The sequence below is a fragment of the Somniosus microcephalus genome, unplaced genomic scaffold (genome assembly GCF_052327205.1).
Source record: "Somniosus microcephalus isolate GS21.2 unplaced genomic scaffold, FLI_Smic_1.0 unresolved_chr4, whole genome shotgun sequence".
Classification (NCBI taxonomy): domain Eukaryota; kingdom Metazoa; phylum Chordata; class Chondrichthyes; order Squaliformes; family Somniosidae; genus Somniosus; species Somniosus microcephalus.
The window spans coordinates 14,773,912-14,789,483 of NW_028225182.1; the positions used below are offsets into that span (position 1 = coordinate 14,773,912).

The window sequence follows — 15,572 nt, forward strand, 5'->3', positions numbered from 1 at the left end:
ACTGGGAATCAAACCTGATTGTATTCAATGATGATTGGATTGTCCTATGAGGAGAGATTGAGTAGATTGGGCCTATAATCTCTGGAGTTCAGAAGTACGAGATGTGTTGTCATTGAAAGGTACAATTTTCTTGGAGGGCTTGAAAGGATAGAAGCTGAGAGGTTGTTTCCCCTGGCTGGAGAGTCTAGAACTGGGGGGCAGAGTCTGAGGATTAGGGGCCGGCTATTTGAGACACAGATGAGGAGACATTTCTCCACTCAGAGGCTTGTGATCTTTGCAATTCTCAACCTCAGAGGGCAGTGGATGCACAGTCATTGAGTATATTCAAGGATTTGAGAGTCCTTTTACATAGAATACAGAAAGTTAACTTTTGTGAGCTCTTCCTTTATATTCAGCGCTGTCTCCTTCTTTAATCGTTGTCAGCTTTCGCTTGGCGGTTACTTCGCAGCACCAACTTCTTTGTAAGTTCGAACTCTGTCTCACCGCGGGCGCAGTCTGGGCTTTTTTCAATCCCCTTCAACACCGAAACACATTAAAGCAGTGATTTTAATTTAGTAGTGTGATATTTTTCGAGGCACCATTAAATGATTCAATAATTTATTCCTATCAGTGTTGCAGGCTGGGTTCGATTCACGGTTAGGGAAGAAATTTTGATATCACCGTTTCTTATTCATGAATGCGATGTAATTTTATTAAATTAATTACATGCATCTAATGTGAATAAATAAGAACTGCTTTAATCACCATTAATTAACCGGTAACTTTATTTTGCGGAATGAAAGACATAATAATATGGTTACTGAGGGACAGTCGAAACTTCATTCATTTATTTTGCTCTTTGCATCTCCTGAACTGTTAACCCATATCTCATTTTACACATTGCATTTCAGGAGAATGGTTTAAAATGTTCATTGCTTGAGAGAGCAGCGATCTGGGGCAACATTTGTAAAATTTAACGGGACCGGCTTTTTCACAGAAAAAACCGATTCTCTCACATGATGTTTTCAGACCACACACTGACTGATCTTTGCTAGGCCCCAAGTGGATGATCTGACACTTGCCCGCGTTGAGCTCCATTATTCACTGGTCAGGGGAGATTTAATAGAGGTGATCAAAATTAAGGGGGAAATCGTTTCCACTGGCAGGAGTGTCAGCAGGGCTATGGGGGAAGAGCAGCGGAGTGGGACTGATTGGATAGCTCTTTCAAAGATGCAATATGAATTCCTCATTTTAACCTGCAATTGATAGATTTTAGTTAACCAACGGTATTAAGGGATCATTGAAGTCTGTGAGACACTTCATAACTGTTTCTATTATCATTAATCAACCCACAACATTTTGTTGCACACTGCAGGAATTGCTAACATGTATACCGGATGACAGTCAAACTTCAATAACTTTTTATAGAATCATAGAAAATTGCCTGAAACCCTGTGGTTAATGAAGGGAATTTTAATGTTTGAGTTCCGTATACACCTTGGAATTCTGGAAAACATGGTTTGTAGTTTGCAGAAACGGGGCTTAGATCTGCTGTTGTGAACCGAGGTAAAGCTGCAGGATCCTTGAATAATCTTTCACAATTCAACTGAAAGCAGCCGGAATGTGCAACTTTGAGAGGGGCTGTCTGCACGGTCAGGGCTGGAAACGGAAGTGAGCGAGCGAAACCGTAGTGTTCTGTGTGTGTGTACAACTGTACAGAATAACACAAATGTAACAGGACTTTGTTACATTGCATAACAAATGCGAATTGATCCATTTTTCTACGATTTAAATGAACATGATTTACAAAATGCTTCCGCCCGGTTTCGAACCGGGGACTTTTCGCGTGTTAGGCGAACGTGATAACCACTACACTACGGAAACGCTGGATAAAACAGTCGCCTTTGGCTATAAATCTATGAATCTATGAAGAAAGTTATTTAAGTTTGACTGTCACCCAGCAAACATGTTACAATTTCCTTCAGTGTGCAACACACATTTTTGTTCGTTTTAATACAATTAATAAGATTCTCACAGACTTCAATTGTCTTTGTCAGAACTGAAATCCCTGACTGGGAATCAAACCTGATTGTTTTCAATGATGATTGGATTGTCCTATGAGGAGAGATTGAGTAGATTGGGCCTATAATCTCTGGAGTTCAGAAGTACGAGATGTGTTGTCATTGAAAGGTACAATTTTCTTGGAGGGCTTGAAAGGATAGAAGCTGAGAGGTTGTTTCCCCTGGCTGGAGAGTCTAGAACTGGGGGGCAGAGTCTGAGGATTAGGGGCCGGCTATTGAGACTCAGATGAGGAGACATTTCTTCACTCAGAGGCTTGTGATCTTTGCAATTCTCAACCTCAGAGGGCAGTGGATGCTCAGTCATTGAGTATATTCAAGGATTTGAGAGTCCTTTTACATAGAATACAGAAAGTTAACTTTTGTGAGCTCTTCCTTTATATTGAGCGCTGTCTCCTTCTTTAATCGTTGTCAGCTTTCGCTTGGCGGTTACTTCGCAGCACCAACTTCTTTGTAAGTTCGAACTCTGTCTCACCGCGGGCGCAGTCTGGGCTTTTTTCAATCCCCTTCAACACCGAAACACATTATAGCAGTGATTTTAATTTAGTAGTGTGATATTTTTCGAGGCACCATTAAATGATTCAATAATTTATTCCTATCAGTGTTGCAGGCTGGGTTCGACTCACGGTTAGGGAAGAAATTTTGATATCACCGTTTCTTATTCATGAATGCGATGTAATTTTATTAAATTAATTACATGCATCTAATGTGAATAAATAAGAACTGCTTTAATCACCATTAATTAACCGGTAACTTTATTTTGCGGAATGAAAGACATAATAATATGGTTACTGAGGGACAGTCGAAACTTCATTCATTTATTTTGCTCTTTGCATCTCCTGAACTGTTAACCCATATCTCATTTTACACATTGCATTTCAGGAGAATGGTTTAAAATGTTCATTGCTTGAGAGAGCAGCGATCTGGGGCAACATTTGTAAAATTTAACGGGACCGGCTATTTCACAGAAAAAACCGATTCTCTCACATGATGTTTTCAGACCACACACTGACTGATCTTTGCTAGGCCCCAAGTGGATGATCTGACACTTGCCCGCGTTGAGCTCAATTATTCACTGGTCAGGGGAGATTTAATAGAGGTGATCAAAATTAAGGGGGAAACCGTTTCCACTGGCAGGAGTGTCAGCAGGGCTATGGGGGAAGAGCAGCGGAGTGGGACTGATTGGATAGCTCTTTCAAAGATGCAATATGAATTCCTCATTTTAACCTGCAATTGATAGATTTTAGTTAACCAACGGTATTAAGGGATCATTGAAGTCTGTGAGACACTTCATAACTGTTTCTATTATCATTAATCAACCCACAACATTTTGTTGCACACTGCAGGAATTGCTAACATGTATACCGGATGACAGTCAAACTTCAATAACTTTTTATAGAATCATAGAAAATTGCCTGAACCCCTGTGGTTAATGAAGGGAATTTTAATGGTTGAGTTCCGTATACACCTTGGAATTCTGGAAAACATGGTTTGTAGTTTGCAGAAACGGGGCTTAGATCTGCTGTTGTGAACCGAGGTAAAGCTGCAGGATCCTTGAATAATCTTTCACAATTCAACTGAAAGCAGCCGGAATGTGCAACTTTGAGAGGGGCTGTCTGCACGGTCAGGGCTGGAAACGGAAGTGAGCGAGCGAAACCGTAGTGTTCTGTGTGTGTGTATAACTGTACAGAATAACACAAATGTAACAGGACTTTGTTACATTGCATAACAAATGCGAATTGATCCATTTTTCTACGATTTAAATGAACATGATTTACAAAATGTTTCCGCCCGGTTTCGAACCGGGGACCTTTCGCGTGTTAGGCGAACGTGATAACCACTACACTACGGAAACGCTGGATGAAACAGTCGCCTTTGGCTATAAATCTATGAATCTATGAAGAAAGTTATTTAAGTTTGACTGTCACCCAGCAAACATGTTACAATTTCCTTCAGTGTGCAACACACATTTTTGTTCGTTTTAATACAATTAATAAGATTCTCACAGACTTCAATTGTCTTTGTCAGAACTGAAATCCCTGACTGGGAATCAAACCTGATTGTTTTCAATGATGATTGGATTGTCCTATGAGGAGAGATTGAGTAGATTGGGCCTATAATCTCTGGAGTTCAGAAGTACGAGATGTGTTGTCATTGAAAGGTACAATTTTCTTGGAGGGCTTGAAAGGATAGAAGCTGAGAGGTTGTTTCCCCTGGCTGGAGAGTCTAGAACTGGGGGGCAGAGTCTGAGGATTAGGGGCCGGCTATTTGAGACTCAGATGAGGAGACATTTCTTCACTCAGAGGCTTGTGATCTTTGCAATTCTCAACCTCAGAGGGCAGTGGATGCTCAGTCATTGAGTATATTCAAGGATTTGAGAGTCCTTTTACATAGAATACAGAAAGTTAACTTTTGTGAGCTCTTCCTTTATATTGAGCGCTGTCTCCTTCTTTAATCGTTGTCAGCTTTCGCTTGGCGGTTACTTCGCAGCACCAACTTCTTTGTAAGTTCGAACTCTGTCTCACCGCGGGCGCAGTCTGGGCTTTTTTCAATCCCCTTCAACACCGAAACACATTAAAGCAGTGATTTTAATTTAGTAGTGTGATATTTTTTGAGGCACCATTAAATGATTCATAATTTATTCCTATCAGTGTTGCAGGCTGGGTTCGATTCACGGTTAGGGAAGAAATTTTGATATCACCGTTTCTTATTCATGAATGCGATGTAATTTTATTAAATTAATTACATGCATCTAATGTGAATAAATAAGAACTGCTTTAATCACCATTAATTAACCGGTAACTTTATTTTGCGGAATGAAAGACATAATAATATGGTTACTGAGGGACAGTCGAAACTTCATTCATTTATTTTGCTCTTTGCATCTCCTGAACTGTTAACCCATATCTCATTTTACACATTGCATTTCAGGAGAATGGTTTAAAATGTTCATTGCTTGAGAGAGCAGCGATCTGTGGCAACATTTGTAAAATTTAACGGGACCGGCTATTTCACAGAAAAAACCGATTCTCTCACATGATGTTTTCAGAACACACACTGACTGATCTTTGCTAGGCCCCAAGTGGATGATCTGACACTTGCCCGCGTTGAGCTCCATTATTCACTGGTCAGGGGAGATTTAATAGAGGTGATCAAAATTAAGGGGGAAACCGTTTCCACTGGCAGGAGTGTCAGCAGGGCTATGGGGGAAGAGCAGCGGAGTGGGACTGATTGGATAGCTCTTTCAAAGATGCAATATGAATTCCTCATTTTAACCTGCAATTGATAGATTTTAGTTAACCAACGGTATTAAGGGATCATTGAAGTCTGTGAGACACTTCATAACTGTTTCTATTATCATTAATCAACCCACAACATTTTGTTGCACACTGCAGGAATTGCTAACATGTATACCGGATGACAGTCAAACTTCAATAACTTTTTATAGAATCATAGAAAATTGCCTGAACCCCTGTGGTTAATGAAGGGAATTTTAATGGTTGAGTTCCGTATACACCTTGGAATTATGGAAAACATGGTTTGTAGTTTGCAGAAACGGGGCTTAGATCTGCTGTTGTGAACCGAGGTAAAGCTGCAGGATCCTTGAATAATCTTTCACAATTCAACTGAAAGCAGCCGGAATGTGCAACTTTGAGAGGGGCTGTCTGCACGGTCAGGGCTGGAAACGGAAGTGAGCGAGCGAAACCGTAGTGTTCTGTGTGTGTGTACAACTGTACAGAATAACACAAATGTAACAGGACTTTGTTACATTGCATAACAAATGCGAATTGATCCATTTTTCTACGATTTAAATGAACATGATTTACAAAATGTTTCCGCCCGGTTTCGAACCGGGGACCTTTCGCGTGTTAGGCGAACGTGATAACCACTACACTACGGAAACGCTGGATAAAACAGTCGCCTTTGGCTATAAATCTATGAATCTATGAAGAAAGTTATTTAAGTTTGACTGTCACCCAGCAAACATGTTACAATTTCCTTCAGTGTGCAACACACATTTTTGTTCATTTTAATACAATTAATAAGATTCTCACAGACTTCAATTGTCTTTGTCAGAACTGAAATCCCTGACTGGGAATCAAACCTGATTGTTTTCAATGATGATTGGATTGTCCTATGATGAGAGATTGAGTAGATTGGGCCTATAATCTCTGGAGTTCAGAAGTACGAGATGTGTTGTCATTGAAAGGTACAATTTTCTTGGAGGGCTTGAAAGGATAGAAGCTGAGAGGTTGTTTCCCCTGGCTGGAGAGTCTAGAACTGGGGGGCAGAGTCTGAGGATTAGGGGCCGGCTATTTGAGACTCAGATGAGGAGACATTTCTTCACTCAGAGGCTTGTGATCTTTGCAATTCTCAACCTCAGAGGGCAGTGGATGCTCAGTCATTGAGTATATTCAAGGATTTGAGAGTCCTTTTACATAGAATACAGAAAGTTAACTTTTGTGAGCTCTTCCTTTATATTGAGCGCTGTCTCCTTCTTTAATCGTTGTCAGCTTTCGCTTGGCGGTTACTTCGCAGCACCAACTTCTTTGTAAGTTCGAACTCTGTCTCACAGCGGGCGCAGTCTGGGCTTTTTTCAATCCCCTTCAACACCGAAACACATTAAAGCAGTGATTTTAATTTAGTAGTGTGATATTTTTCGAGGCACCATTAAATGATTCAATAATTTATTCCTATCAGTGTTGCAGGCTGGGTTCGATTCACGGTTAGGGAAGAAATTTTGATATCACCGTTTCTTATTCATGAATGCGATGTAATTTTATTAAATTAATTACATGCATCTAATGTGAATAAATAAGAACTGCTTTAATCACCATTAATTAACCGGTAACTTTATTTTGCGGAATGAAAGACATAATAATATGGTTACTGAGGGACAGTCGAAACTTCATTCATTTATTTTGCTCTTTGCATCTCCTGAACTGTTAACCCATATCTCATTTTACACATTGCATTTCAGGAGAATGGTTTAAAATGTTCATTGCTTGAGAGAGCAGCGATCTGGGGCAACATTTGTAAAATTTAACGGGACCGGCTATTTCACAGAAAAAACCGATTCTCTCACATGATGTTTTCAGACCACACACTGACTGATCTTTGCTAGGCCCCAAGTGGATGATCTGACACTTGCCCGCGTTGAGCTCCATTAATCACTGGTCAGGGGAGATTTAATAGAGGTGATCAAAATTATGGGGGAAACAGTTTCCACTGGCAGGAGTGTCAGCAGGGCTATGGGGGAAGAGCAGCGGAGTGGGACTGATTGGATAGCTCTTTCAAAGATGCAATATGAATTGCTCATTTTAACCTGCGATTGATAGCTTTCAGTCAACCAACGGTATTAAGGAATCATTGAAGTCTGTGAGACACTTCATAATTGTTTCTATTATCATTAATCAACCCACAACATTTTGTTGCACACTGCAGGAATTGCTAACATGTATACCGGATGACAGTCAAACTTTAATAACTTGTTATAGAATCATAGAAAATTACCTGAACCCCTGAGGTTAATGAAGGGAATTTTAATGGTTGAGTTCCGTATACACCTTGGAATTCTGGAAAACATGGTTTGTTGTTTGCAGCAACGCGGCTTCGATCTGCTGTTGTGAACCGAAGTAAAGCTGCAGGATCCTTGAATAATCTTTCACAATTCAACTGAAAGCAGCCGGATTGTGTAGCTTTGAGAGGGGCTGTCTGCACGGCCAGGGCTGGAAACGGAAGTGAGCGAGCGACACCGTAGTGTTCTGTGTGTGTGCATAACTGTACAGAATAACACAACTGTAACAGGACTTTGTTACTTTGCATAACAAATGGGAATTGATCCATTTTTCTACGATTTAAGTGAACATGATTTACAAAATGTTTCCGCCCGGTTTCGAACCGGGGACTTTTCGCGTGTGAGGCGAACGTGATAACCACTACACTACGGAAACGCTGGGTAAAACAGTCGCCTTTTGTTATAAATCTATGAATCTCTGACGAAAGTTATTAAAGTTTGACTGTCACCCGGCAAACATGTTACAATTTCCTTCAGTGTGCAACACACATTTTTGTTGGTTTTAATACAATTATTAAGATTCTCACAGACTTCAATGGTCTTTGTCAGAACTGAAATCCCTGACTGGGAATCAAACCTGATTGTTTTCAATGATGATAGGATTGTCCTATGAGGAGAGATTGAGCAGATTGGGCCTATAATCTTTGGAGTTCAGAAGAACGAGAGGTGTTCTCATTGAAAGGTATATATTTCTTGGAGGGCTAGAAAGGGTAGAAGCTGAGAGGTTGTTTCCCCTGGCTGGAGAGTCTAGAACTGGGGGGCAGAGTCTGAGGATTAGGGGCCGGCTATTTGAGACTCAGATGAGGAGACATTTCTTCACTCAGAGGCTTGTGATCTTTGCAATTCTCAACCTCAGAGGGCAGTGGATGCTCAGTCATTGAGTATATTCAAGGATTTGAGAGTCCTTTTACACAGAATACAGAAAGTTAACGTTTGTGAGCTCTTCCTTTATATTGAGCGGTGTCTCGTTCTTTAATCGGTGTCAGCTTTCGCTCAGCGGTTACTTCGCAGCACCAACTTCTTTGTAAGTTCGAACTCTGTCTCACCGCGGGCGCAGTCTGGGCTATTTTCAATCCCCTTCAAAACCGAAACACATTATAGCAGTGATTTTAATTCAGTAGTGTGATATTTTTCGAGGCACCATTAAATGATTCAATAATTTATTCCTATCAGTGTTGCAGGCTGGGTTCGATTCACGGTTAGGGAAGAAATTTTGATATCACCGTTTCTTATTCATGAATGCGATGTAATTTTATTAAATTAATTACATGCATCTAATGTGAATAAATAAGAACTGCTTTAATCACCATTAATTAACCGGTAACTTTATTTTGCGGAATGAAAGACATAATAATATTGTTACTGAGGGACAGTCGAAACTTCATTCATTTATTTTGCTCTTTGCATCTCCTGAACTGTTAACCCATATCTCATTTTACACATTGCATTTTAGGAGAATAGTTTAAAATCTTCATTGCTTGAGAGATCAGCGATTTGGGGCAAGATTTGTAAAATTTATCGGGACCGGCTATTTCACAGAAAAAATCTATTCTCTCACATGATGTTTTCAGGCCACACACTGACCAATCTTTGCTAGGCCCCAAGTGGATGATCTGACACTTGAACGCGTTGAACTCCATTAATCACTGGTCAGGGGAGATTTAATAGAGGTGATCAAAATTATGGGGGAAAAAGTTTCCACTGGCAGGAGTGTCAGCAGGGCAATGGGGGACGACCTGCGGAGTGGGACTGATTGGATAGCTCGTTCAAAGATGCATCATGAATTGCTCATTTTAACCTGCGATTGATTGATTTTACTTAACCAACGTTATTAAGGGATCATTGAAGTCTGTGAGACACTTCATAATTGTTTCTATTATCAATAATCCACCCACAACATTTTGTTGCACACTGCAGGAATTGTTAACATGTATAACGGATGACAGTCAAACTTTAATAACGTTTTATAGAATCAGAGAAAATTGCCTGAACCCCTGTGGTTAATGAAGGGCAGTTTAATGTTTGAGTTCCGTATACACCTTGGAATTCTGTAAAACATGGTTTGTAGTTTGCAGGAACGCGGCTTAGATCTGCTGTTGTGAACCGAGGTAAAGCTGCAGGATCCTTGAATAATCTTTCACAATTCAACAGAAAGCAGCCGGAATGTGCAGCTTTGAGAGGGACTGTCTGCACGGTCAGGTCCGGAAACGGAAGTGAGCGAGCGACACCGTAGTGTTCTGTGTGTGTGCAGAACTGTACAGAATAACACAAATGTAACAGGACTTTGTTACATTGCATAACAAATGCAAATTGATCCATTTTTCTACGACATAAATGAACATGATTTACAAAATGTTGCCGCCCGGTTTCGAACCGGGGACTTTTCGCGTGTTAGGCGAACGTGATAACCACTACACTACGGAAACGCGGCATAAAGCTGTCGCCTTTGGCTATAAATCTATGAATCTATGAAGAAAGTTATTAAAGTTTGACTGTCACCCAGCAAACATGTTACAATTTCCTTCAGTGTGCAACACACATTTTTGTTGGTTTTAATACAATTAATAAGATTCTCACAGACTTCAATGGTTTTTGTCAGAACTGAAATCCCTGACTGGGAATCAAACCTGATTGTTTTCAATGATGATTGGATTGTCCTATGAGAAGCGATTGAGTAAATTGGGCCTATAATCTCTGGAGTTCAGAAGTACGAGATGTGTTGTCATTGAAAGGTACAATTTTCTTGGAGGGCTTGAAACGGTAGAAGATGAGAGGTTGTTTCCCCTGGCTGGAGAGTCTCGAACTAGGAGGCAGAGTCTCAGGATAAGGGGCCGGCCATTTGAGACTCAGATGAGGAGACATTTCTTCACTCAGAGGCTTGTGAATCTTTGCAATTCTCAACCTCAGAGGGCAGTGGATGCTCAGTCATTGAGTATATTCAAGAATTTGGGAGTCCTTTTACACAGAATACAGAAATTAACGTTTGTGAGCTCATCCTTTATATTGAGCGGTTTCTCGTCCTTTAATCGGTGTCAGCTTTCGCCCAGCTGTTCCTTCACAGCACCAACCTCTTTGTAAGTTCGAACTCTGTCTCACCGCGGGCGCAGTCTGGGCTTTTTTCAATCCCCTTCAACACCGAAACACATTAAAGCAGTGATTTTAATTGAGCAGTGTGATATTTTTTGAGGCACCATTAAATGGTTCAATAACGTATTCCTATCAGTATCGCGAGCTGGGTTCGATTCCCGGTTAGGGAAGAAATTTTGATATCACCGTTTCTTATTCATGAATGCGATGTAATTTTATTAAATTAATTACATGCATCTAATGTGAATAAATAAGAACTGCTTTAATCACCATTAATTAACCGGTAACTTTATTTTGCAGAATGAAAGACATGATAATATGGTTACTGAGGGACAGTCGAAACTTCATTCATTTATTTTGCTCTTTGCATCTCCTGAACTGATAACCCATATCTCATTTTACACATTGCATTTTAGGAGAATAGTTTAAAATCTTCATTGCTTGAGAGAGCAGCGATCTGGGGCAACATTTGTAAAATTTAACGGGACCGGCTACTTCACAGAAAAAAACTATTCTCTCACGTGATGTTTTCAGACCACACACTGACCGATCTTTGCTCGGCCCCAAGTGGATGATCTGATAGTTGCCCGCGTTGAACTCCATTAATCACTGGTCAGGGGAGATTTAATAGAGGTGATCAAAATTATGGGGGAAACAGTTTCCACTGGCAGGAGTGTCAGCAGGGCTATGGGGGAAGAGCAGCGGAGTGGGACTGATTGGATAGCTCTTTCAAAGATGCATCATGAATTGTTCATTTTAACCTGCGATTGATAGCTTTTAGTCAACCAACGGTATTAAGGAATCATTGAAGTCTGTGAGACACTTCATAATTGTTTCTATTATCATTAATCAACCCACAACATTTTGTTGCACACTGCAGGAATTGCTAACATGTATACCGGATGACAGTCAAACTTTAATAACATGTTATAGAATCATAGAAAATTACCTGAATCCCTGAGGTTAATGAAGGGAATTTTAATGGTTGAGTTCCGTACACACCTTGGAATTCTGGAAAACATGGTTTGTTGTTTGCAGCAACGCGGCTTCGATCTGCTGTTGTGAACCGAAGTAAAGCTGCAGGATCCTTGAATAATCTTTCACAATTCAACTGAAAGCAGCCGGATTGTGTAGCTTTGAGAGGGGCTGTCTGCACGGTCAGGGCTGGAAACGGAAGTGAGCGAGCGACACCGTAGTGTTCTGTGTGTGTGCATAACTGTACAGAATAACACAAATGTAACAGGACTTTGTTACTTTGCATAACAAATGGGAATTGATCCATTTTTCTACGATTTAAATTAACATGATTTACAAAATGCTTCCGCCCGGTTTCGAACCGGAGACCTTTCGCGTGTTAGGCGAACGTGATAACCACTACACTACGGAAACGCTGGAGAAATCAATCGCCTTTTGTTATAAATCTATGAAACTCTGACGAAAGTTATTAAAGTTTGACTGTCACCCGGCAAACATGTTACAATTTCCTTCAGTGTGCAACACACATTTTTGTTGGTTTTAATACAATTATTAAGATTCTCACAGACTTCAATGGTCTTTGTCAGAACTGAAATCCCTGACTGGGAATCAAACCTGATTGTTTTCAATGATGATAGGATTGTCCTATGAGGAGAGATTGAGCAGATTGGGCCTATAATCTTTGGAGTTCAGAAGAACGAGAGGTGTTCTCATTGAAAGGTATAATTTTCTTGGAGGGCTTGAAAGGATAGAAGCTGAGAGGTTGTTTCCCCTGGCTGGAGAGTCTAGAACTGGGGGGCAGAGTCTGAGGATTAGGGGCCGGCTATTTGAGACTCAGATGAGGAGACATTTCTTCACTCAGAGGCTTGTGATTTTTGCAATTCTCAACCTCAGAGGGCAGTGGATGCTCAGTCATTGAGTATATTCAAGGATTTGAGAGTCCTTTTACACAGAATACAGAAAGTTAACGTTTGTGAGCTCTTCCTTTATATTGAGCGGTGTCTCGTTCTTTAATCGTTGTCAGCTTTCGCTTGGCGGTTACTTCGCAGCACCAACTTCTATGTAAGTTCGAACTCTGTCTCACCGCGGGCGCAGTCTGGGCTTTTTTCAATCCCCTTCAACACCGAAACACATTATAGCAGTGATTTTAATTTAGTAGTGTGATATTTTTCGAGGCACCATTAAATGATTCAATAATTTATTCCTATCAGTGTTGCAGGCTGGGTTCGATTCACGGTTAGGGAAGACATTTTGATATCACCGTTTCTTATTCATGAATGCGATGTAATTTTATTAAATTAATTACATGCATCTAATGTGAATAAATAAGAACTGCTTTAATCACCATTAATTAACCGGTAACTTTATTTTGCGGAATGAAAGACATAATAATATGGTTACTGAGGGACAGTCGAAACTTCATTCATTTATTTTGCTCTTTGCATCTCCTGAACTGTTAACCCATATCTCATTTTACACATTGCATTTCAGGAGAATGGTTTAAAATGTTCATTGCTTGAGAGAGCAGCGATCTGCGGCAACATTTGTAAAATTTAACGGGACCGGCTATTTCACAGAAAAAACCGATTCTCTCACATGATGTTTTCAGACCACACACTGACTGATCTTTGCTAGGCCCCAAGTGGATGATCTGACACTTGCCCGCGTTGAGCTCCATTATTCACTGGTCAGGGGAGATTTAATAGAGGTGATCAAAATTAAGGGGGAAACCGTTTCCACTGGCAGGAGTGTCAGCAGGGCTATGTGGGAAGAGCAGCGGAGTGGGACTGATTGGATAGCTCTTTCAAAGATGCAATATGAATTCCTCATTTTAACCTGCAATTGATAGATTTTAGTTAACCAACGGTATTAAGGGATCATTGAAGTCTGTGAGACACTTCATAACTGTTTCTATTATCATTAATCAACCCACAACATTTTGTTGCACACTGCAGGAATTGCTAACATGTATACCGGATGACAGTCAAACTTCAATAAATTTTTATAGAATCATAGAAAATTGCCTGAACCCCTGTGGTTAATGAAGGGAATTTTAATGGTTGAGTTCCGTATACACCTTGGAATTCTGGAAAACATGGTTTGTAGTTTGCAGAAACGGGGCTTAGATCTGCTGTTGTGAACCGAGGTAAAGCTGCAGGATCCTTGAATAATCTTTCACAATTCAACTGAAAGCAGCCGGAATGTGCAACTTTGAGAGGGGCTGTCTGCACGGTCAGGGCTGGAAACGGAAGTGAGCGAGCGAAACCGTAGTGTTCTGTGTGTGTGTACAACTGTACAGAATAACACAAATGTAACAGGACTTTGTTACATTGCATAACAAATGCGAATTGATCCATTTTTCTACGATTTAAATGAACATGATTTACAAAATGTTTCCGCCCGGTTTCGAACCGGGGACCTTTCGCGTGTTAGGCGAACGTGATAACCACTACACTACGGAAACGCTGGATAAAACAGTCGCCTTTGGCTATAAATCTATGAATCTATGAAGAAAGTTATTTAAGTTTGACTGTCACCCAGCAAACATGTTACAATTTCCTTCAGTGTGCAACACACATTTTTGTTCGTTTTAATACAATTAATAAGATTCTCACAGACTTCAATTGTCTTTGTCAGAACTGAAATCCCTGACTGGGAATCAAACCTGATTGTTTTCAATGATGATTGGATTGTCCTATGAGGAGAGATTGAGTAGATTGGGCCTATAATCTCTGGAGTTCAGAAGTACGAGATGTGTTGTCATTGAAAGGTACAATTTTCTTGGAGGGCTTGAAAGGATAGAAGCTGAGAGGTTGTTTCCCCTGGCTGGTGAGTCTAGAACTGGGGGGCAGAGTCTGAGGATTAGGGGCCGGCTATTTGAGACTCAGATGAGGAGACATTTCTTCACTCAGAGGCTTGTGATCTTTGCAATTCTCAACCTCAGAGGGCAGTGGATGCTCAGTCATTGAGTATATTCAAGGATTTGAGAGTCCTTTTACATAGAATACAGAAAGTTAGCTTTTGTGAGCTCTTCCTTTATATTGAGCGCTGTCTCCTTCTTTAATCGTTGTCAGCTTTCGCTTGGCGGTTACTTCGCAGCACCAACTTCTTTGTAAGTTCGAACTCTGTCTCACCGCGGGCGCAGTCTGGGCTTTCTTCAATCCCCTTCAACACCGAAACACTTTAAAGCAGTGATTTTAATTTAGTAGTGTGATATTTTTCGAGGCACCATTAAATGATTCAATAATTTATTCCTATCAGTGTTGCAGGCTGGGTTCGATTCACGGTTAGGGAAGAAATTTTGATATCACCGTTTCTTATTCATGAATGCGATGTAATTTTATTAAATTAATTACATGCATCTAATGTGAATAAATAAGAACTGCTTTAATCACCATTAATTAACCGGTAACTTTATTTTGCGGAATGAAAGACATAATAATATGGTTACTGAGGGACAGTCGAAACTTCATTCATTTATTTTGCTCTTTGCATCTCCTGAACTGTTAACCCATATCTCATTTTACACATTGCATTTCAGGAGAATGGTTTAAAATGTTCATTGCTTGAGAGAGCAGCGATCTGGGGCAACATTTGTAAAATTTAACGGGACCGGCTATTTCACAGAAAAAACCGATTCTCTCACATGATGTTTTCAGACCACACACTGACTGATCTTTGCTAGGCCCCAAGTGGATGATCTGACACTTGCCCGCGTTGAGCTCCATTATTCAGTGGTCAGGGGAGATTTAATAGAGGTGATCAAAATTAAGGGGGAAACCGTTTCCACTGGCAGGAGTGTCAGCAGGGCTATGGGGGAAGAGCAGCGGAGTGGGACTGATTGGATAGCTCTTTCAAAGATGCAATATGAATTC

The 15,572-nt window shown here is 40.5% G+C and overlaps 7 non-coding genes across 7 annotated transcripts; all 7 read right to left on the reverse strand.

The window, feature by feature from the left end:
• Window positions 1-1,790: 1,790 nt before the first annotated feature.
• On the reverse strand, window positions 1,791-1,863 carry trnav-aac (transfer RNA valine (anticodon AAC)). The gene has a single exon. It is a non-coding gene; the product is annotated as a tRNA-Val (tRNA).
• Window positions 1,864-3,839: 1,976 nt separating this feature from the next.
• trnav-aac (transfer RNA valine (anticodon AAC)) lies at window positions 3,840-3,912 on the reverse strand. Its single transcript has one exon. It is a non-coding gene; the product is annotated as a tRNA-Val (tRNA).
• A 1,976-nt stretch (window positions 3,913-5,888) lies between these two features.
• On the reverse strand, window positions 5,889-5,961 carry trnav-aac (transfer RNA valine (anticodon AAC)). The gene has a single exon. It is a non-coding gene; the product is annotated as a tRNA-Val (tRNA).
• Window positions 5,962-7,938: 1,977 nt separating this feature from the next.
• trnav-cac (transfer RNA valine (anticodon CAC)) lies at window positions 7,939-8,011 on the reverse strand. The gene has a single exon. It is a non-coding gene; the product is annotated as a tRNA-Val (tRNA).
• Window positions 8,012-9,988: 1,977 nt separating this feature from the next.
• trnav-aac (transfer RNA valine (anticodon AAC)) lies at window positions 9,989-10,061 on the reverse strand. The gene has a single exon. It is a non-coding gene; the product is annotated as a tRNA-Val (tRNA).
• Window positions 10,062-12,038: 1,977 nt separating this feature from the next.
• Window positions 12,039-12,111, reverse strand: trnav-aac (transfer RNA valine (anticodon AAC)). The gene has a single exon. It is a non-coding gene; the product is annotated as a tRNA-Val (tRNA).
• Window positions 12,112-14,088: 1,977 nt separating this feature from the next.
• Window positions 14,089-14,161, reverse strand: trnav-aac (transfer RNA valine (anticodon AAC)). The gene has a single exon. It is a non-coding gene; the product is annotated as a tRNA-Val (tRNA).
• Window positions 14,162-15,572: the final 1,411 nt, after the last annotated feature.